The 23,194-nt window shown below is 37.6% G+C and overlaps 1 protein-coding gene across 4 annotated transcripts in view; it reads right to left on the bottom strand.

Moving 5' to 3' along the window:
- LOC5574548 (scavenger receptor class B member 1) overlaps positions 1-23,194 on the bottom strand; it is a 494,233-nt gene that overhangs the window by 149,161 nt on the left and 321,878 nt on the right. The gene's annotated exons all lie outside the window — the stretch shown is intronic.

Genomic DNA, 23,194 nt, shown 5'->3' with positions numbered 1-23,194 from the left:
CTGGGGTTGTTCCTATCTGACATTTCGGAAGGGATACGGAAAACAAAATATACCCAAAATTTGAGTTTAAACCAAGAAGTGTGACTAAATTCCAAAAATCATAAAAACAATGTTTTTTGTACTTAAACCAACGAAAATCATTTAAAAATTGAGTAAACATGTGTTTCTGCCCTAAACTTAAGTGTTTGGTACTAAAATTGAGACAGGGCTTTAGGACCCTATTGGTTTCATTTTTGTACTTCGACCTGACACGTCTTGTCTTAGGTTGCGATATGAACGACGTTGGATACTGCAAAATTTGCAATGTTCATCAAAGTAAGCATGGAACAAATTTTCACAAAAATTGACAATATTACACCCAGTTCAGACTAGAGAAGAAGCACTGCAGCACCTCTAGAGGAAGATTGAAAATGAAGCCAGCGGTAGAAGTAAAAATGATAAAAGTATGAAAAAGACCAAGCCTTCTTTCGCCTTACCAGTGGACTCACATAACGGCAGAGAAAATGAATCCCGATAGCAGTCCACTGTTTATTTTGTTTCTATTCTTCCTGGGGATTTTTTTTTCGCTAGATGCATCAGAATGTGGTAACTCCAACAATTTTCTATATTAAGCTTAAATACTTTTATTGTGAAAATTTTTCAGTTAAATCAATTCTTTAAAATCGTTGTAGCATCTTTAAAGTGAATTGGATTTGTTGTCTGTTGATAAATAGTGTATTATTTATTCTTTCAATATACACTCATTCTTTTAACAAATTAACAACTGGATTTTTGGCAAGTAGTGAATTCTTTAAAAATTTACTCGTTATTCGCTCGAATAGGAATAATTGACTTGATTTTTTGTTTCGCTTTTCGGAACAGAAATTTTTCATCAGGACATCCAGCAAGTTTTTAATTATGTTCTATTGAATAGACTTCTATACTTAAAAAACTTGATGAATTCCGAGAGCCTAATTTCCAATTTATTTTTTATTGTCGCTTCCGAATCCAGCTAAAAATTACAATTTCACGATTATAACATTGAAAAGAATATACAATACTGGACAAAACAAAGTAGGGAGGAGGATCCTATTCTTGGCACTTTTGATTCACTTCGGCAGTGGGTTTTTTGATTGCTAGAGAACTCATGTTTGGCCACAATATGTGTCGTGCTAAAGCGCTTCTCTGTTTCAGACAATTCGGCCAAGAAAAACCCCGATGCCAAGGGGAATCATGGAAGTGCCCAAGTAGCTCTGCACCCTACACATTGGTCATTTTTCCATGCAAAATGGTCAAATTTGAAGACATGGATCTCGGCTTCTAGTGCACAATCCAGTGAAATTTTCACCGTAGTTCAAAATTTAGAACTTTTCATAATCAAACTTCTGAATAATCGCAAATCAGCAATTTTGACAAAAACGATAAAAGTCTTGAATTGAAAATAATTTTAAAGTTGAAATACTTAGAGCTATATGCCCTTTTTTCAAAAAAAAATGTTTCATTTGATAAGCCACACAACTTTGTAAATAAGATTTATGAGTAAAACTGATGATGATTGAGTAAAACTTATGAATTTTGTTGCTCATTTATTGTGATTTTCCATTTAAGTGACATTCATGTAATTTCAGAACTGCGGTGAAAATCTCATGTCAATAGGACCATAAGAAACCGAGATCTATCCATTTTGTATGAAAAATGGCCAATTAAAGTACAAAATCTGTTCAAAACTGTATTTTTCACTGCTGTAACTGCTCAAAATATTATTTAGTATTTGGGTTTTTCGTAAAATTTTTATGGTTTTCATCATTTTCCTTATTAATCGAATAAGTTGACATTTTGTTAGACATAACTCATATTTTTTTCAACATTTTGTCCTTTCGACGTTTTGGATTTCAACGTTTTAACATTCGACGTTTTTTCATTCGACGGTTTGGCATTCGACTTTTTGGTACTCGGCATTTTGGGTTTCGACGTTTTGTCTTTTCGACGTTTTGTCCCTTGGACGTTTTGTCCTTTCGACGTTTTGGCATTCGACATTTTGTCTTTCGACGTTTTGTCACCCAACCGCGAGGTCGATCTGGCGAGCTTGACACGAACTATTGGTAATTGAAATTTTGATTGGCAGGTGATCACTACCATGGGGATCCTGAATCACTTTCCACGTGCAATCCAATGATAGTGAATTCGAACAGGTTGAGAGGTCTAACATACTTGGAGGATCTGGAGGTTTTATTCTCGTTGCTTCCCCTGAGTTCAAAATTGTCAAGTTGAAATAGTCGCAGAGGTCATACAACATAGTTGCGCGATTATCGTCCTTCGGTTGTAGCTCCTAGGCTGCTCAATGGGGGATTTGTGGGTTGGGAAATGCTGAGCACAGGGTCGCTTATTCTTAATAGCACCGTTACGCTGACTAAACCGGTCACTCACCTTTAGCAGGAGCTGGATTCTAACCGCCAGCTGTCAGTTCCGTACGAGGGGAAGGAAACCAACTCTTTTCTGGACCAAAGTTAGCAGAATTCAAGGTGAAAATCGTATTTCTCCAGCGGACTACCCAGATCGAGGCGTGAATGCCCCTTTTTGGGCACGGGAAAACGAGCAAAATATCAAAAGGGTGTATATAAACCAATTGCGGGGTTTTCAAATAGAAAATAACCACCAAAGCTTCTATCTTACATGCCTACATTTATTTTGCCCCTTTGGGCCCTAAAGAGAGAGACACATCATGGATAAGGTGTACTTGCGCTTTTGGTGATGGTGGTGGGTGCTGTACGGTGGCTAGCTTGGTGGTGGGCGGTGGCATGCATGCATCGGAGGGATGGCTTTCACGGCGGTAACAGGTGGCTTGACTGAAGTGGGTTTTTGGCAAAGGCTGAACGCTGCCGCAGAGAATGCGTTGGGAACCTCTGCGCAGAATGGTGGGGTTGGTGGCTTACACGGACGCAGCAATACTAACGGCGAAACTGGTTGATGGAGAACGCGGACGCAGACAAAGCGTTGGGAACCTCTGCGATGGCCGACTCTATCCACTATCCGGCTTACAGGACTGCCAATTCCCAAAATGGAGATGGTGGGGAATGGTCTTCAAAGGAGATCTTCCGTCCGCAATTCCGTTATCCTCCAGATGATGGTGGCTTGGGTCCGGGTATTGTAGTAGTGTCCGGTTTAGACCGGTCCAAAAAGTCCTTGGAAAATTCTGTGGATGCATAAAAGGAAGTCCTCCGGTTTGGGACCCCGAAGGTCAAAAAGAAAAGGCCCAGAAGTGGACCTATTCCGGGAAATTAGCACACCTTAAAAATGTCTCTCTCTTCCTTCACCAGCTAATATTTGATTACAATAGTAACAAAAGAATTACCTTTTCTTTTGAAATCCTATTCAACTATAGGGGTTTAATTGAACCTTTTGTTTGATGGTTCTATTGTTTTAGCTATAATAAAGACACATAATTACAATCACATAATAACTTTTTGTAACTAATCGTACTTTTAACTATTTATCGTACTTCCTAACACTTGCCGTACTATTAGCTTTAAGTTTTAACTAGCTTTTAAGTTTTAACTAGTTTTGGATCTAAAAGAAAAACCACAAATTAATTTTATACACCACAATTTTACACATTACACTTTTTTTTACGTTTCAAGAATACACGGCGCGCACTACTATTATCTGTGATAGTCACGAACAGAATGAAATACATTTCCCCTGGAATTCTTTGCTTGGACATTAATCAGCAGAAAACATCCGAAGTTTGGCAACTCACCCGAAGTGAGGCCACTCAGATTTAGGTTGGCAACATTTCCGCGCAGGGATCATGTTAGGCCGACTACATTTAGGTAACTCAAACCGCTGCCAATAAATGACGCAAGTTTCGAGACAACGTTACGTGTGTTACTATAATAACGCCTTTAGCTCTGCAATGACAGCAAAAGGTCCCGCCAGTGAGGCTGTCATTTCAATTTTTGAATTTATGATTTGGAATAGGAATTGGGAACACACTGGCAGGCGGGTTTAATGTACAGGGATGTTTGAGGAGGAGCCTACAAACTATAAAATTTGGAACCGACGGTTACACGGTGACCCCCAGGCTGTACCGTGAGAATTAAAATCTCCTAGGATCAACCATGGCGCTGGCATAGCGCAGCATATAGCCGAAAGGTCTCGGCGAGATACTTTAGCACTCGGCGGTATGTATACACTGGCTACCCAAGTAACCGTACAGCTGTATATAGTTGCATCAATATCACTTTATATGCTATTATAAAATAATATGGCACATAAAGTCATACTGCATTACATGTCTCATTAATGCAGTATTAAAGTGGAAAAGGGCGCTATTAAAGTGTAAATACGGCTACATTTCCTAGCTCTATGTTGGCAATTGCTAAAGTATAGTTACTGTCTGTACCGTATAAAAGCTTTAGCCAAAGTGTATTTAATGCATGAAGGAAACCATTATTTGAAGATCAAAAATAGAAACACAAAAATATTGGATGTCAGGTCAGCGTTGCTTACGAACGTTTTTTTTTTGCTAACGAAGTCCGACCACTTTTTTTTTTGGTTTGATTCTATGCTTATTTTGATTCCTTCCTTTGCTGGGATTCGAACCCAAATTAATTGAGATGTTATCGATGACTCCCCGCGCCTATCCTCCGGACCATGAATGCTGCATGTCTTGGCCGGGAAAATTGTGCAACTTCAAGCAGCGCCCTTTCGTTGCCAGTGGTAAATATTGTCGATTTAACTCCAAGTTGGACCATCACAAGTGTGTAAGCTCCCTCAAAGTGTGATAGCAGGCTACGTCAAATCATGATAATGGTTTTAGTGCACTTATTCCTTGTGGTTGAAGGAACAAGTGCACCGAATACGTTGAGATGATCAGTTGCAAGTGTGCACTCATATCATACTTTTTCTGCACTCTACAAATTTCGTGATAGTTCAATTTGGGGTAAAGTGCGCAATAAGTTGGTGGACACGACTGTTGCACTTCCAAGTGTCGCTCTTTTGCTGTTGAGATTTTGTTTTGTTTTGATTGTGTGGGGCTAAATCGGTTGCTCATCTTCACGCTTTTTGTATCGTTTTAGCATCTTGCCACATTGAGTCGTCGATAGGCTGTTTGTACGCACGGGCCTATCAATCGAAAGGTTTTGGGTTAAATTCCAGGTTGTTGCAACTTTTTTTTTGTTTTCAAATTCTGGTTTCTCTTTGTCTTATCTACAAATTTTAACCAGATTTCTTGTGAAGAATTTTCATAAGGGATATTTAAGTATTTCTATAGTCTATTTGCCTGATTGAATGAAGGACCGACGATAAATACTTCATTAAAGTCTTGCCGTTTTTGTTGCGATGTAGCATTGAGTAAGATGATGCAATGAAGCATTGAGCGGTGACCGTATATCACCCATTGATGCACATTTCATTGCTACAATAAAACAATGCTACATTGCATTCATAAAAGGGAATTAAAGCATTATTGCAGGCATTTTGCAGAATAAAAGCAATGATGCATTGCACTCGTTGAATTAAAGTTAAAATACGGTAATACCTTAATGCTTGTGGTTACTTGGGTATGCTAATACTTTTACTTCGGATTGTAAAATGACATGCAACTATTTCAATGCCTGTCATCGGGGGGAAATCAATTCTATAAAAGGAGTGAAGCTTGTTGATCCCCAAGAGTACACCTCCATACCCATCCCCTCGATCCAGGCGGATAATGTTAAAATCGTGGAAAGAGATGTCTTTATCTGAAGTGAGCCATGTTTCACAAAGAGCAAATATGTCGCAGCGGCTGCTGTGAACTAAAAATTTGAACGCGTCAATATTTTTGATAATGCTTCTGCAATTCCACTGTAGTACTTCGATCATATCCCCGACCTCGTTGGTTAAATTATCCATCGAAAGATATGAACGAGTCAAGAATCGGCCAACTTGAAGCCAATCGCTTCAGAAGAGGTTTCACAAAAGGAAGAATCATATTGATAAGACTTCTAATGGTGGGTGAGACTTCCAACGTTTCGAAGCCAGTGGCATTGGATTGGATGTTTATACCTAAGACAAGACGTGTCAGGTCAAAGTACAAAAATGAAACCAATTGCCTGTCAAAAAAGACCACTTCTAATTGGTCGCTTTGGCAAAGGCCTACTTTCGCATCGTTAAGTTGGATTGCAACAGGGCACTTTGTTGCTAGCCCGACCGTGTTGCTAGTTTATAAATTAGAGTTTTCATCAAAAGTTTGGAAATTTTGCACAAAATATGTTTGTTTCAAACCCATTTATATTCGATGTCAATTGTACTACATGTGATCCTACAATATTAAAATAAATTAAAAATACTGCATTGAGAGCAAAATAATCGACTTTGTGTCAATTTTCTCTAAAAATATCACCTGTTTTGAATATAAACCTGAATTTTGAAAAAGATAGCATCCTCTATTGCATTATATGAATAATGCGTACAAGAAACGACCAAATTATGTGCCTTGATAACTGAATTTGTGCACGAGATATGCTTAAAAAGAATACTGGCAGCACTGGCTTTTGTATCGTCAAGGTTATCGACTGAAAAACAACGGGGCAGTCTCAGTTGAGCTGTCACGTCCTGTCCTACACTGAGAACAGCGTTGCGGTTGAAAATACTATATCAGAGGGTTAAATTAAATACACAACGCCACTTGATTTGTGCAGACTAAATTCGCATTTATTGAGAATATTTTGTGCATTCAATTTTACCATGGCACCATTTGTATAGTAAAAATTACTATGCCATGGTTAAAAACTTGCAACAGACCAGAATCGAACCGAGGATCTGGCGATTGTCAAGCGCGAACGCTAGCTGCTCGGCTATCGACGCGGTTGGATTGAGAGGGAACAAAACGCAAATAAAAAGCGTTCATGATACCTCAATCGTGGTTGGAATAGTAAATTTAAAAACACGTTCAAGGTTCTCATTACTGCAACGCTTGTTTCAGTGTAGGTTTATACATTCATTTCTCGCATAATCTGTGATCTCGCCCTAAAAGCCATTGGTAACCGAGTGTGTAGCTTGTTATTATCGAGCAAACGAATGGATTTATACCTTATTCAACAATGCTACGATAAACAGAGGATCCTCCTCTATCTCCTAGTGGTAATAGTTTTCATCATGGGTTGTCATTTGCCTAGAAACAAGGAGCTACACACTCGGTTACCAATGGCTTTTAGGGTGAGATCACAAATTATGCGAGATTTGCTCAGAAACAACGAGCTACACACGTGGTTACCAATGCACAGTGGTCCAGGAATCAGTTTAACGTGGAAAGATGCATTTTGAGCTTTAGAATGAAACATTAGACGAAAACGGTCTTCTACAAAGTTGTTTGTATTAGTAAGGCCTTTTGTTTGGTGTTATTAATAATTAGGGTGGGCCACGTTTTCATAGAAATGGCGTAACTAACTTTCTTATATGTAGAAATTATATAAGAGGGAGAAAAAAGTCGAGTATGCCTCTGAATGAGTCTGAAACTTCAAAGGCATCACATATGCGATCCACAAGAGCCGTAAAAGTTATCAGTCCTGGCTTGGCCCTGGGGGTTTTCGAGAAAGATCGAGGAAGTTCAGTAGCATTTATTTTGCTCTCTTGTCTATAGCTTCTTTTCGAAGTGTATTTAATCTGTGGAGGCGGGGGCGGTAGATCTTTGCTGCAACACGTAACGGGAGCATCAAAGACCTGTTTCTTCGGGATTTTCAAATTTGCCCCACCTCCTTTAGAATTAGACAAACTTCTGAGGGAAGATTTCAAAACTTTACGGCGCAGTCCCGGAGAGGATGAAGACTTTCTTTTACCGGGTGCGTGTACCTCCGAAGAATCTCCCTCATCGGTTTCGTCGTCGTTCGCTTCATCGGAAGACAACTCTTGAAAAGAGTTACCAACTGGGATGGCTGATGAAGACTCTTTTGCTGACGGATTTAAAGATTTCACCATTTCCGTGTACGTCTTCTTGGAGCGCTTCACAATGGAGCGACTCTCATTTCGAATGCGTCTTTTGTATGCCGGGCATTTCTGCAAGTCATGCAGATCCTTGCTACAGTAGCTGCATTTTTCAGCTTCTTGTGTGCAAGCATCTTCTAAATAAGCTTGGTTGCATTTGCCACAACGGGGCTTGTTATCGCAAAAGCTAGCACTGTGGCCAAGCTGCTTGCAGTTGGTACAATTGAATAGCTTCGGCACGTAAAGACACACTGGGTAAAAAACACTATCAATGCAAACAAATTTTGGGAGGACGGAACCAGGGGAAGTCACTCGAAACGAGGCTGACGGCGAAAAAACTTTCTTATTTCCTTACATGAAAGCTGATTGCAATTGTTTACAATCCAGTATAGCCACATCAGGAATGGACCGGTTCTCAAAAACGCCTTTGCCAGTCTTAATGTCTTCACATGTCAGACTCGCGTCGATAATTTTCCCTTCCACCTCGACCTCTCTGGCGAAAATATACACATTACATTCCACAGTAAAAGCCTCATGCTGAGCAATCTCATTCGCTGCTTTGTAACTAGGTGCTGTTACACGCAGCTTGGATTGTTTCACTTGGTGAATAACGGTACCAGGATATTTACGCGTCAGCTCTCGAGAGATCGAGGGCACGTTCAAAATCTTATTTTTGCGCCGGAAATAGACAACCCAAGGCCCAGCCGAAGACGGTTGATAAAACCGCGTTCGAGCTATAAGATCTTTAGGAGGCGTATCGCCTCCCTCCGAATCGTCCATGCGGGAAAAACTCAACCACAATCAAATAAAAAAAAAACAATAGGGGTATTCACTTAACAGCGTAAATCCCTGCGTATATCGTGATTAACTGTTTATCTCAAATGTTTCACGAAATTGCGTAAACGGCGTGGGAAATATTTCAAGCCATTGAGATTCAACAGTCAACCAATCCAAGACTGCGACGCTCATACAAGCAATTGCTATGGAACACTATATTTACAAACAAACAACAAGTTTCGAAACCCAGTAAGGCAAAGCATAAAAAACAATTGGAAAACGTTGATGTAAATAGGATTGTCCAAACATTTGGCAGAGTTTTTTCTACAAAATGGCTGGGGAAAAGTCAATGTGGTGACCTCCAATGGTTTTATTGACAAACGGCCGAAAAATGAACCATTTTATAGCATAATGCTGCTGCCTAACCATTATTGGGGCTGTTCCTGTATTACGTAAGGGGTTATTGAAGGAGAGGAAATTTGAGATTTCTTGCGTGCCATGCAAATAACTTTTCATTTTCATACGAAAATCCTACCATGTGGGGAGGGGACAGTATATACATTTTTATCCAAACTGAACGCAACGCGCATCGACTCCCATTATTAGAAATCGAAAAAGGTGCTCTGCAATTAAATATTTGAGGGTTGAGGATTGCGTTGTTTTCCGATTATGAAAAGTAGAATGATTGTGGCAATTTATTTTTTGCAATTTCTCATCGTAATAGGCTGTTTTTCCTCACGCCAATCTGTCATGAAACGGCCTACTTTCCTGCACTGAAGTATGCAGTGCGGGAATAGTCATAACGCAACTGAAACCAGTGCTGTAATGAATCATTACGCAACGCTTTCTCATTACGCAACTGTTTTGAGTTGCGTAATAAATCATTACACAACAATTTTTCAGAAATTGTAAAATAATGGTGAATGCATTCTGATATAAATTCAGATACCCTCAAGTGGTCTTCTACGAAATTGCAAAAAATGTTGTACGTTACTCGTTGCAGAAATCGATTTTTACAGCACTCGTCGAAATTATCCTACTCGGCAAGCCTCGTAGGATAAATTTACGACTTGTGCTGTAAAAATCATCATTCTGCAACTTGTTCCGTAAACTACTATTAACGCAGTCGTACCATTTTGACGATAATACGTAAGTTGAATGAGGAGTTCTTGTAGTATCAGTACAATTCGACGATCTTCGTTGACGATCTGGAAAGAATTCTGGGTACCGTGAAGAAAACAGCCGAAGAGTCGAAAACCTTGGCTGAAGCGAATGGAATAAAAGTTCGTAATTCAAATAAACAAATTTTTGACAAGCTTGTTTTTTATCTTGGGTGACTAGATGATCAACTTCTTATTTTCATCGCCTGAAAGCCAGAAAATGAATATTTCATTTGAAATGTTTCATCACCAATATCTCAGTTTACGCTACTTTAAGTGAATACCCCTAATAATAATAAAAAAATAACCTATCAGTGGACTATTTTGTACACACCTCCCATATACGGGCAAAAAATAATGATAATAATAAAAAAAAACTTAACCGATCAGTGGGCTATTTTGTACAAGCCTCCCCTATACGGGCAAAACTTGCACCGGGAGAGAGACAGAGGTGAAGCGAAAAACAACCTTGAACTCAACACTAGTTGTGATGGTAAATCCACCAAAATCGCTTTGGTGAGTGATTTTGACGGATAGCGCCGACAATTTTTGTCGCATAGGATTCATCGAATGTAGCGCGGTTGTTGCACCATGGCCAGATTCATTTCCCGAGCGCGTGCACGGAAAGAAATAACAATTGTGATTAAAAAACAGTAGCGGAAAATCAACTGATGATCATTGTCGTTCTACTATTATCAAACGTTTTAATAAAAATAAAATGCTTTTAGAAGTGCGCAGCAATGGTAAATCGGTCTGATGTATTCTGCGCAGTTCATATTTATTTCGTTCTCCAATAATTGTTTTTAATCCACTTCGATACCGTCAATCCGCCCCCAAACTGGATGGCGTACACTCAGCTCAACGCAATTTATAATTAAGTATTGAGTTGTATATATTAGTATATATTAGTTGTGGTGCTAGAGGACATTTTGAAAATCCACTGAGATTCTTTCAGAAACCCTTCTGAAATTATTATATGTAGTTATTTCTTTGATCGCTCTGATTTTTCCAATAACCTCCTTGGGACTTCCTATTGGATTATCCCAGAAACCCATCTTGGGTTATTATGGAAATCCTTTCAGGATTCTGCTGTAAAATTTTGGAATTCTGCCATAAATTCTGGAATTCTGCCGAAAATGATTTAACCTTCGGGCTGTCGCGCTGTTGTACTTTGTACAACAGTTGTGATTTATATGCTATCATTTTGCAACAATGATATCTATCGACACCAAACAAAAATGTATTCCTCAAGAATCTTCTTAAGAACAATACTCGACAGTTTTTATTTACAGTATGGCCCTTTATAATACGATAAAATCAACAAATGTACATGGAAGTCGCATAATAATGAACGCACTATGTACGCTTCGAGGAAACCACAGTTTGAAATCGTCATATCTTAAAATCCAGATAATATAGAAACTTGGGGTCTTTAGTAAAGTTGTTCTGGAGGTGAAGCGCTATCTGATGGTGCCTCATTTAATTCGGAATTTGACCGCTAGGCGGCACTAGTGGGCATGGAAGTTTTACTTTCGTTTTGCAGATATTTCAGGATCCTGACCATTTAGAAGGATGTCGTCTTCGGCAAAATTGTTTAGTAAGTGAAGGACTATCATTTTTCGAGCTAGTTGATTCAAAATTTTGCCACTAGGCGGTGTTAATGAGCATGAAACTTTGGTTTGCAGATATCTTAGGAGCCTGACCACTTAGAAAGATAGTGTCTTCGGCAAAGTAGTCCAGTAGCTCAAGGGCTATCATTATTTGAGCCAAGAAATAGGACATTTTGCCACCAGGCGGCGCTAGTGAGCATGATTTTTTTTGTTTTGCGGATACTGCAGGATCTCGACTTTTTAGACAGGCACCTTCGGCAAAGTTGTTTAGAAGCTCAGGGACTATCATTATTTTGCAAAATCTCGAATTTTAAGGATTGAACAAAGAAAGAATTTGAGCTACTGAACAACTCTATCGAAGACACCATCTTTCTAAGTGATCAGGTTCCTGAGATATTTGCGAAACAAATGTTTTATGCTCACTAGCGCCGCCTAGTGGCAAAACTTTTAATCAACTAGCTCAAACAATGATAGTCCTTGAGTTACCGAACAACTTTGCCGAAGACGTCATCTTTCTATGTGGTCAGGATCATGAGATCTGAGAAGCAAAAGTTTCATGCTCACTAGCGCCGCCTAGTGGCAAAATCCCGAATTTCTTGGATATAATAATAATAGCCTTTAAGATAGTGAACAATTTTGCCGAAGACGTCATCTTTCTAAGTGGTCCAACTCCAGGGATATTCGCAAAACCAAGGGTGTTGTACAAAGTACAACGCGCGACTACTCGCGTTACAAAAATTCGCGCGACGACCGAAAGGTTAATGATTGCTTTCCAGTGTAATGGAATCTATTTTAAAAATCTGGGTTCGGGGATTCTCACAAAATTTCTCGGGATTTCTTCTGGAAATCCAATCGAAATTATTATTTAAATTTTGATATTTTTCTCGTAATCCTTCAGTATTTCTTCCGTGAAATTCTTTGAAAGTTCTTCAAAAATCCCTCTGAGATTCTTTCCGAAAAATGTCTTAGATTATACCTATTATTCTGAAATACTCTCGGAAAGACGCCTGAGACTATAATAAAAAATAAATATATTATTTCACTTCACTTTCTTCCGTGCAAATTCTTGGAATTCTTTCGGAAATTCCTCTGGAATTCTTTTGTAAATCCCAATGGAATTCTCCCAGAAATCCCTGTGGAATACTTCCGATAATCCTGCTAAGAAGCTTCCAGATGTCGGGGATTTTTTTTTTAAATTTATGGAAATCATCCGAAAATTCCTCTGTAATTGTTTGGAAATCCTCCTTATATTCTTACAGAAATCCTTCTTATATTCTTACAGATTTATTGCTATTGATTTTATTGTTTCTGCCTGAGATAATTTTGTATATCCAGAATTTTTCCGAAAATTTCTTCGTGATTCTTCACCATCAGATGTACCTTCTGGAAATTCATAAGGAAGTGTTTTTGATTTTTCTCGTGTTTTATCAGTTATTTTCCTTGGAAATTTTCTTAAATCCTTGGCGGAATTTTCTGAAAATCCCTCTTGAGTCCAAATGGAAATCCTCCAAGAAAACTACCGGACAGCCACTGGGACTTTAAAAAAATACTTATGAGATTCTTTAATTACTGTTTTCTTTTTCTGAGCATCTTTTGGAAGTGACTTTTAAATGGTTTTGGAAATTCCATTTGAAATTATTCCGTAAATCTTTCTGGAGCTCTTCTGGACATCGTAATTATTCTGGAAAATATTCATGAAATCTTCTGGATGTCTGTGACTTTTCTTTGAATCTTTCAGGGATTCTTGCGAAATAACTTCTGGGATTGTTTTGGATATCACTGTAAAAAACATTCAAAATCCATTCGAAACTCTCCTGAGATTGTTTCAGATATTTACGAGAATCCTTAAAATAATTCCTTTAGAAATCTCCCTGATAATATTTTAGTGGTTTCTCTGTGGTTCTTCTGTAAATCGACCGAATCCCAAATCCGGAAATCCTCCTTCAATTCCAAAGCAATTTCCAGAAGAATTTTCAGAAGGATATTTTTAAGAATCCTGGATATTTTTCCCTAAGAATCTCAATGTCATTTCTGGAAAAATACCAGAAAAATATACGGTTGAATCTCACGAAAACTTCCGGTAGCATTCTTGAATGCTTATCATTCAAGCAGAATTCCAGTCGTGTTAACGGATGAATCTCGGCAGGTTCTCAGTGGCATTTCTAGAATAATTTCAGAAAGATTTTCGTAAGCATCCTCGAAAGTATTCTAAAAGGATTCCGAAAGCATCTCAGGTGATTTCCGGAAGAATACCAGAGGTATTCTCATAATAATCCCAGAAGTATTTCCGGAAAAAAACAGAATTATTTTCGGAGGAATTCTCGAAGAATTTCTATTAGAGTCGTAGTACATTTCTTAGCAAAATCCTCTAAAAATATCCAGAAGAATTGCATCAGGATTTTTGGTAGAATCCTCCATTGAATTTCCGAAAGAATTTAATTTCCAGGATATCAAAAGTAATCCTTGAGGAGATAAACGAAAACTCACATCCAGATTTCTGCAAAAATTCCAATAAGATGTCCAGAAGAATCATATATCCGAAAGAATCTCAAAAATAGTACCGGAATGCTAACGATTTTTCTTAGATCAATCCAGAAGCGATATCTGGAAGTATTCTGTGATTTCCAGAAGAACTTAGAAAAAAAAAAAGAAATAATCTCAAGATTTCCAGAACAATCCCAGAGAGGTTTTGAAGGATTCATATGTGATTTAAGGAAGAATCCCTTGGGGAAAATTCCAAAGAATTCTAGAGTAATTTCTGGACCAATGTTTTTTTTATATGCTGCATCAATATTTAAGCTAGGTATGTTGAACAGCTCAAGAAAAGTAAAAATTTCTGCTCAAGAAATGGTAAAGAAATTTTCTACAGTGAGCTCCATTTCAATTGACATTTCTTTTCAACTGCGTACTGCGATAAAAGAAAAATGCTCTTCTTGAGCATTTCTTGCAAGAAATTTTCCACGATTACTTTTCTGTTGAAGTGCATACTTCCCATTACAAGTAATTATTTATATTTGAACGACAATTTTAATTAGAATGTGCATCCACCACATCATCCCTCTCAGAAGCATTTTGATTCTCAATTTTTTTTTGCGATGATTCAGAATTGTAATCACATACTAGTTTAATTGCATGTGGTGTCATTCAATATTTAAAATAAGATTCGTTAAGCATGTTGATCCTTCGATATGAACCAACGAGCATTGCTTGAAGTTATGAGATTTTTTTCGATTACTTTGATTACCGATTTATTTTTCTGAGAATCTTCTAAAAGGTACTTTCAACTGGTTCTGTAAATTCCTTTTGAAATTATTCAGTGAAACTTTCTGCAGTTCTTCTGGACATCGGAATTTTTCTGGAAAATATTCATGAAATCTTCTGGACGTCTGTGAATTTCCTTCAAATCTTTCAGGGATTCTTGCGAAATAACTTCTGGGATTCTTTTGAATATCACTGTAGTTTGGATATAGAATTCTCATGGGATTGTTTCATATATTTTCGAAAATCCTTCATGCAGAAGTGATTCTGCTGTAAATCGACCTGGAGTTCTTCCGGAAATTCTTCTATAATCCCAAAGCAATTCCCAGAAAAAAAATCAGAAGGATATTTTCAAGAATTCAAAGAATTTCAATGGAATCTCTGAAAAAATGCCAGAACGATTTACGGTTGAATCTTACGAAAACTTGAATGATTCTTGAATGATATCCGGAAGAATGACAGTCGTATTTTTGGATGAATCTCCGCAGGTTTTACGGCACAATCCCAGCAAAATTTCATGAAAAATTCCTGCAAAATTTCTGGAAGCATCTTTGAAAGATATTTTGAAGTCTTTCAGCAGGATAACAGAAAGTAAACAGAAAGAATGCTAGGGAGATACTCGAAAGAATAGAGAGTTTTATGAAAAATTCAGGATGCTCCTGGATCCTAGAGGTAATCCGGGAAGAAAATCTGCATGAATCTTCAAAAAATCTAGCAGGAAGGATTTGAAGGATCCTCATAAAGATTTTCGAAAGAATGCCAGAAAGTTTTCCGAAAGAATAGAAAGATATCCGAAAAAATCCAACAGTATTTTTGGAAGAGTCCTAGAAGTATTTCAAAGATATTGACGTAAAAATCTCAGTGGAATTTCTAGAAGAATTTCAGATGCATCTCATATGATTTCCGGAAGAATACCAGAGGCATTCTCATAAGAATACCAGAAGTATTGCTGTTTGCGTTTGACGTGCAAACCTTGGCTAACTGAGCATCAAATGCGGTAACACAAAGCAATCAAAGGATACTTAGCAACCATGATCCAAATCACCGCCAACCTAGCAAAGGAAATCAAATTTTGACTTCGCCTTCCTTGTGAAAAATCTTACCGCATTTGAAGTTTGCGTTTGAAACGCACACAGCAATGTTTCCGGAAAAAAATCTAGAGTTTTTTTCGGAGGAATTTTCGAAGAATTTCAAGTAGAGTAGTACATTTTTTTATAAAATCCTCTCAAAATATCCAAAAGAATTGCATCAGGTTTTTTGATAAAATCTTCCATATTATTTCCACAACAATTTTCAAGAATTTAAAAAAAAAATAATTTCCTGGATTCCAAAAGTAATCCGTAATCCGTAGATACACGCAAAATCACATACAGAGTTCTGCAAAAAAAAATTCAAAAGTATGTCCAGAAGAATCGCAAAGGGATATCGAAAAGAATCTCAGAAATAATACCGGAATGGTAACGTTTTTTTTTTTTTTGGATGAATCCCAAAGCGATATCAAGAAAAAAATTCAGAAATAATCTCAAGATTTTCAGAACAATCCCAGCGAGGAAGGATTCATGAGTGATTTAAGGAAAAATCCCGGGAGAAGCTCCCAAAGATTTCTAGAGTAGTTTCTGGAACAATTTTTTTTTCTCGTATGATTTATACATAAAAATACTTTGATTCAAATATATTTCTTGTGTAGCATTAAGTTTCACTGCAGACACAGCTCGTAACATCAATAGTAAATTTAATTTATAATTCTTTTAAGCACATCCAAATTAAATAACAGTTCAAAGAGTAAAATACCATTCTCATGAGTTTAAGAGGATCATATGGTCGGTATTTTGACAGACCACACTAGATGAATTTTGGAGCTCTAAGGATACGTAAAGAACTCCATCAATTTTAAATCTTCCATGTTATTTTGATACAAATGTATCATCAAAAAGATAAGTTCCATTATTACAGAAAACATATATGATTTTTTGATGTTTCACATGTTTGGGGCACATTTTTCTTATTCAATTAAAACAACACTTGGTTCAGTATGTCTGACCGACCATATCTTTGTTTGTTATTTGATATATAAATACTTGAATTGTGCTGATATTGATATTTGCAAGTAATTATAATAAATAAGTATGTATAGAACAATAACAATTTTAATTTATCCCCATAATTGAACGACAATATTAATTAGAATGAGCCTCCACCACATCATCCTCTCCTCTCAGAAGAATTTTGATTCCCAATATTTTTTTTTTGCGGTGGTTCAGAATTGAAAATATCAAAAGTCTATTGTAATCACATACTTGTTCAATTGCATGTGGTGTTATTCGATATTTAAAATAAGATTCGTTAAGCCGACCTGTTGATCCTTCTACAATAACCAACAACGAGCATTGCTTTGAGTTAAGAGATTTTTTCGTAATGCACAACCAGCATGAACGTTCTTCCCCTTTTGTTTATGTACTAATTATAACTTCGACGTGTTGCAAAATAAGTGGAGCTACTTCTAAAACAAACTTTTACATCGATCAACCAAACCATAGAATATCCAATAGCGGAATAATAATACATCCGAAGTAAGGTATCTCGCATAGTTTCCGAGAAAAATCCAACTTCGGCGAATTGCATTTTCTAATGATTGGCCTATTCTACAATAATAATAATAATAATAACCGATCATTACAAATCGAGCCGAACTGGCGCTCTTTCCGTGCGCGCGCGCTTTTTGCAAAGCTGTCAAAACATACTTTTGCCTTCCTTCTTTCGCTCTCCTTCAGCTCAACAACTCAGCACGATCTACCTCGAGGTGGATTGGTGAGCTGTCTGGTTGTTGCAGATGAACAATCATCGTGTAGCGCGACATCATCATCGTCACCAAGCTTGCAACTCACCAGAAAATCGTGGTACAATTAACAACGGCCCTACTGTTTGCTCGGAGAAGCGATAGCAATTCACTAGATGTGGAGTAGGTATACAAATTGATACTTATCCGTTCCCGTTCGATACCGCTGCTGGTCTTTTACACTGATGTATACGGGGAACCAATCACCGGGGGATGATGGTGATAATATCAATCAAATGGTGGCACGATATCAGTTGAACTTTGCCAATCTGGTTCGCTTCCTTCACGGTGCGCGGTTTATAGCACTACAGAAGTAGACGCATTCGAAATGAGAGTCGCTCCATTGTGAAGCGCTCCAAGAAGACGTACAAGGAAATGGTGAAATCTTTAAATCCGCCAGCAAAAGAGTCTTCATCAGTCATCCCAGTTGGTAACTCTTTTCAAGAGTTGTCTTCCGATGAAGCGAACGACGACGAAACCGATGAGGGAGATTCTTCGGAGGTACACGCACCCGGTAAAAGAAAGTCTTCATCCTCTCCGGGACTGCGCCGTAAAGTTTTGAAATCTTCCCTCAGAAGTTTGTCTAATTCTAAAGGAGGTGGGGCAAATTTGAAAATCCCGAAGAAACAGGTCTTTGATGCTCCCGTTACGTGTTGCAGCAAAGATCTACCGCCCCCGCCTCCACAGATTAAATACACTTCGAAAAGAAGCTATAGACAAGAGAGCAAAAGAAATGCTACTGAAGTTCCTCGATCTTTCTCGAAAACCCCCAGGGCCAAGCGAGGACTGATAACTTTTACGGCTCTTGTGGATCGCATATGTGATGCCTTTGAAGTTTCAGACTCATTCAGAGGCATACTCGACTTTTTTCTCCCTCTTATATAATTTCTACATATAAGAAAGTTAGTTACGCCATTTCTATGAAAACGTGGCCCACCCTAATTATTAATAACACCAAACAAAAGGCCTTACTAATACAAACAACTTTGTAGAAGACCGTTTTCGTCTAATGTTTCATTCTAAAGCTCAAAATGCATCTTTCCACGTTAAACTGATTCCTGAACCACTGTGCATTGGTAACCACGTGTGTAGCTCGTTGTTTCTGAGCAAATCTCGCATAATTTGTGATCTCGCCCTAAAAGCCATTGGTAACCGAGTGTGTACCCAAGTAACCACGAAGCTATATATGCATACTTTATGTTTGCTCTATAGTGTGCTATCAGATTTTGTTTTAAAGTGACATAACCTTTGAAAGCTTTATAAAGCATAAATAAAGTGGGAAAGGGCCCCACAACAACCAAATTAATGCAATACTTGGTAAAGCAGTTTTAATGCACAAGCCCTACTAAAGCATTTATGTTTGTATTTTTAGGGTTCATGATGTATATTAGCTTAAAATATTGTATATTTAGGGCGTGCGTTAAAAATAAACAAAACAATGAATCCATTGACTACCTTTCAATGGTTTTCTTTACCAGTTTAAAGATTTTTTTGCTGGGATCAGAATTCGAACCCACATCTAGGATGATGGTGTGCTGGATGCCTGGCGCGTTGATCTCCTGTGCTGAAGCTGCTGATGTAATAAGGTAGGATAAAAGTTCCTGATAAACGAAGCCACTGTGTGTGTTAATATCATTATTCGCCCAGTTATTACGAATAGAAAGAATCCTCTTCGACGATTGAACAACAGTGATTTCCTTTCCTCACCAAATGTAACATCAATAGAAAGAATTTGATTACCATTCTTTCTCGTCGAGCAAATAACAGAACTTAACCCACAAAGCAAAGCCCTAGCGCATTAAATAGATTTCAGGGGAGAGAAATTGATCGACATTTCTTCTCGCTCCTTATGAATAAAAGAGTCTCATAGATGAATTATAACAATTCTGAATGAATACATATATCCTTAGATCATGAAATGGGGGTTCGAGATGAAAGAAAGTCATTACATTATTCTTCCATACCCGAAAAACGTAATGAGCGAGTGTGAACGTGCTCGAACGTCTTACTTATTTATTACAGATTCGAGTGCGTTTAATGAGGTTATGTAATCTTGTATGACAGATTAACTGTATATTCACTCTAAACGCTTAGCATAATGCTATAATAAAATAATGCTACAAAGCATTTACAATGTTGATCAAATGGATCATTGCTTGACAGTTGTCGAATAAATGCATGATAACATTATTAATGCAAACAATGTTGACTTTCGACCAAATTAATGCAATGGTATAATGCTTGTGGTTACTTGGGTAGCTCCTTGTTTCTAGGCAAATGACTGGCCCATGATGAAAACTATTACCACTAGGAGATAGAGGAGGATCCACTGTTTATCGTAGCATTGTTGAATAAGGTATAAATCCATTCGTTTGCTCGATAATAACAAGCTACACACTCGGTTACCAATGGCTTTTAGGGCGAGTTCACAGATTATGCGAGAAATGAATGTATAAACATCCAATCCAATGCCACTGGCAGGTAGATATTGATCGTTTCTTCACCATAGAGTTGATCAAAAACGTGTAAATCCATTCAAATCCTCAGAAAAGAACAAGCTACCCACATGGCTACCAATGACTTTTATGGCGAGATCATAAATTATGCGAGAAATGCAACTTTTCTTATGCTTGTGTTGTAAGCCATTTCATGAAAAACCGATCTAGTGGGTCACCGAATTCCGTGAAAATTTGCTATTTTGTTCCTTATCCGAAATAAGAATACACGTATTTTTGGATTTTTTGATTAGGGTGACCATTTCCGAAATAGGGTGACCAGAAAAATCGCGATTTTGCAAAATTTTTATTTTTCAAAAAATTATAGCTTTTGAACCGTTTGACCGATTTTCAATCTTTTTGGACAAAATGAAGGCTAAAGATTTTGACTTTTCAGGAAAATTATAAAATTTCACAAAAAGTGTGTTTTTTACATGAAAAAACTCAATAGTTTCCGTTTTTTCGTGTTTTGAAGGCCTCGGGACCAAAGGGGCTATTGCTGTTCTCATTTTTTCTTGAAAGTTCAGAAAACTTTACGTTTACTGTCAAATTTTCAGCGATGTATGTTTTTTAGTTTTTGAGATATATTTTTGGAAAATAAAAAATCAGTCATTTTTCATCGGCACACACTGTAGATCTCAGCGCATTAGATTTTTAATGTTAAAAAAAAACCATAACTTTGGAACAGCTCAACCGATTTCCAATCTTTTTTTATGGAATGAATGCTTAAGATTTCAACTTTTCAGAAAAAAATAGACAACTTTGAGAAAATATTTATTTTTACTTTAAAATATATTTTAGAAATTTTTATATTTTTCCACGTTTAAACATGTTTTTATCGGATTTTTCAATTTTGTCTGAAAAGTTGAAATTTTAAGCTTTCATTCCATAAAAAAAGATTGGAAATTGGTTAAGCTGTTTAAAAGTAATGTTTTATTTTTAAATAAAAAATGTAATGCGCTGAGAACTATATATATATATATATATATATATATATATATATATATATATATATATATATATATATATATATATATATATATATATATATATATATATATATATATATATATATATATATATATATATATATATATATATATATATATATATATATATATATATATATATATATATATATATGTTGATTCCCGGGATTAAAAACTAACTAATCCACAAACTCATTCGGATTACGGTACTGAAACATCATTTTATTCTGAACTCTTTATTCGGTCACCGATGGTGAACTATCCGTTTCATCCATGGTTTCATCTTAGTAGCTTTATCGGGCCCTATCATTTTGTTTTGCACTTTGGCATTTTGCATGCCCTCCAATTCAACTTTCAACTCATAATTTTTCCGAAAATTCTTTCCTTAACTGTGTCAATTCACATACAGCTCGCGTTACTTCAACATTAACTCGTATTAAATGTTCAACAAAATAGTTGCAAATATTCGTCTGTTGGATTGGATCGCAATTTTCCCACTGAAAATCTTGCCAGTACGACTCCATATCAACAACGTATCACTTATCACTCGATGTCTTCAATCACGTATCCATGGGTCACTACATCCCGGTTGAGCCCCCAAAATGTTGATTCCCGGGATTAAAAACTAACTAATCCACAAAAAAACGCTGGAATCGTTCGCCTCCGGAATCCAGAATCCACTCCGCATTCACCAGCTCTTCCTTTGACGCCAAGAAAACAACATCCGCACGATCCGAGGCACATTCTTCATCAACTGCTACGTTCGTTTTACGTTTTTCAAATTTTGTTCGCTCATAACTACTCGGATCCGAATTAACTGGCAGCCTGACACGACAATCAGTACGTTTGTGTCCAAATTCACCGCACCGAAAACACGTTATTCTTCTCCTGGTGTGCCTACTCATCATGGCAACACTGTCGCTACCATCATCACAGTCCATCATATTCTTCTTTTTCAAATCCACGTCGAGTACACGCTTCTTCACAAATGCCATTGTAACTCCATTAGGAAGCGTCTCGATGGCGGTTACCACTGAATCAAATGATGATGGAAGCGTCAACAGCAAGTGGCAAATCGCATCACAGTCTTCTACAGCCGCACCACTTTCCTTCAATTCACGAATCAGCTTATCAAATTGCAGCAAGTGTTCCGGCAAACTCACACCAGCTCCCTCCACATACTTCAAAGTGAGGAGCTGCTTCCTTATAAACAACTGGCCGGCAACACCAGCTCGAAAACTGCCCGTAGCTGTCCCATATTCGCTTCGGGGTTGCACAATCCTTCACCAACTCTAGCTGATTATCAGCGATGGCCGATATAATCACTGCTTTACATTTCTTCTCGGCGGCCTTTCGTTCCACTGAATGCTTTTTCTTTTCAAACATCACTTCAGTAGAAACTGCGTCCATCGCACGCCACTCTTCAATCTCGTCAATCCCGGTGCACATAATCGATTAAATCGTATGTGTCGAGGACGGTCTCCATCCGGAACTTCCAGTTGTGGAAGCCAGTACCGACGAACGCGGCGATCTTCATTTTCTCGTCCATACCTGAGCCAATAACCTGGCTCCATTAAGGCACCACACAGCGGACAACAACAGCGAACGAGAAACGAAGTCGACCGGAAATCACGGACCGGGAAGAGAAAAGTAAAACATCGTACACCATACTACAGTACTCGAACGAATGATAACAATAATAAACATAAACAATAACATTCGACATCACACGATCATGGTGAATCTACAATATAAATGTTGTCTCGATACGAGGGTGGGCGATTGTAAAATTACACTCTCAACACCTTCATGGTATCTAATAAAGAAGTGTTAGACAAATTGCTCTGCTCGAACAGAATCAGTCACGAGTTGACGAATTGGTAGGTATGTATGATGAATCATTATCTGATCATCGCTACATCTCTATGAACATATGAATGCAAATTCGCAGACTTTGCATTTTTTATGCTCCACAAACTGGGAATTGGTTATGACCAAATTCCATGGATTCTCGCCATCCCTTGGATATCCTAGTGTTCGGGCTCACCGCAACGACATCTCCCATTCGATGAATGTTAGGTGCACTCAGCAATAGCAGCAGCGCTGCGGTGTGCGTTTAATTTCTCTA

This window comes from Aedes aegypti, chromosome 2, assembly GCF_002204515.2.
Source record: "Aedes aegypti strain LVP_AGWG chromosome 2, AaegL5.0 Primary Assembly, whole genome shotgun sequence".
Lineage (NCBI taxonomy): Eukaryota > Metazoa > Arthropoda > Insecta > Diptera > Culicidae > Aedes > Aedes aegypti.
Note: the sequence above shows the minus strand (reverse complement) of the source record. Positions and strands in the feature narration are given on the sequence as shown.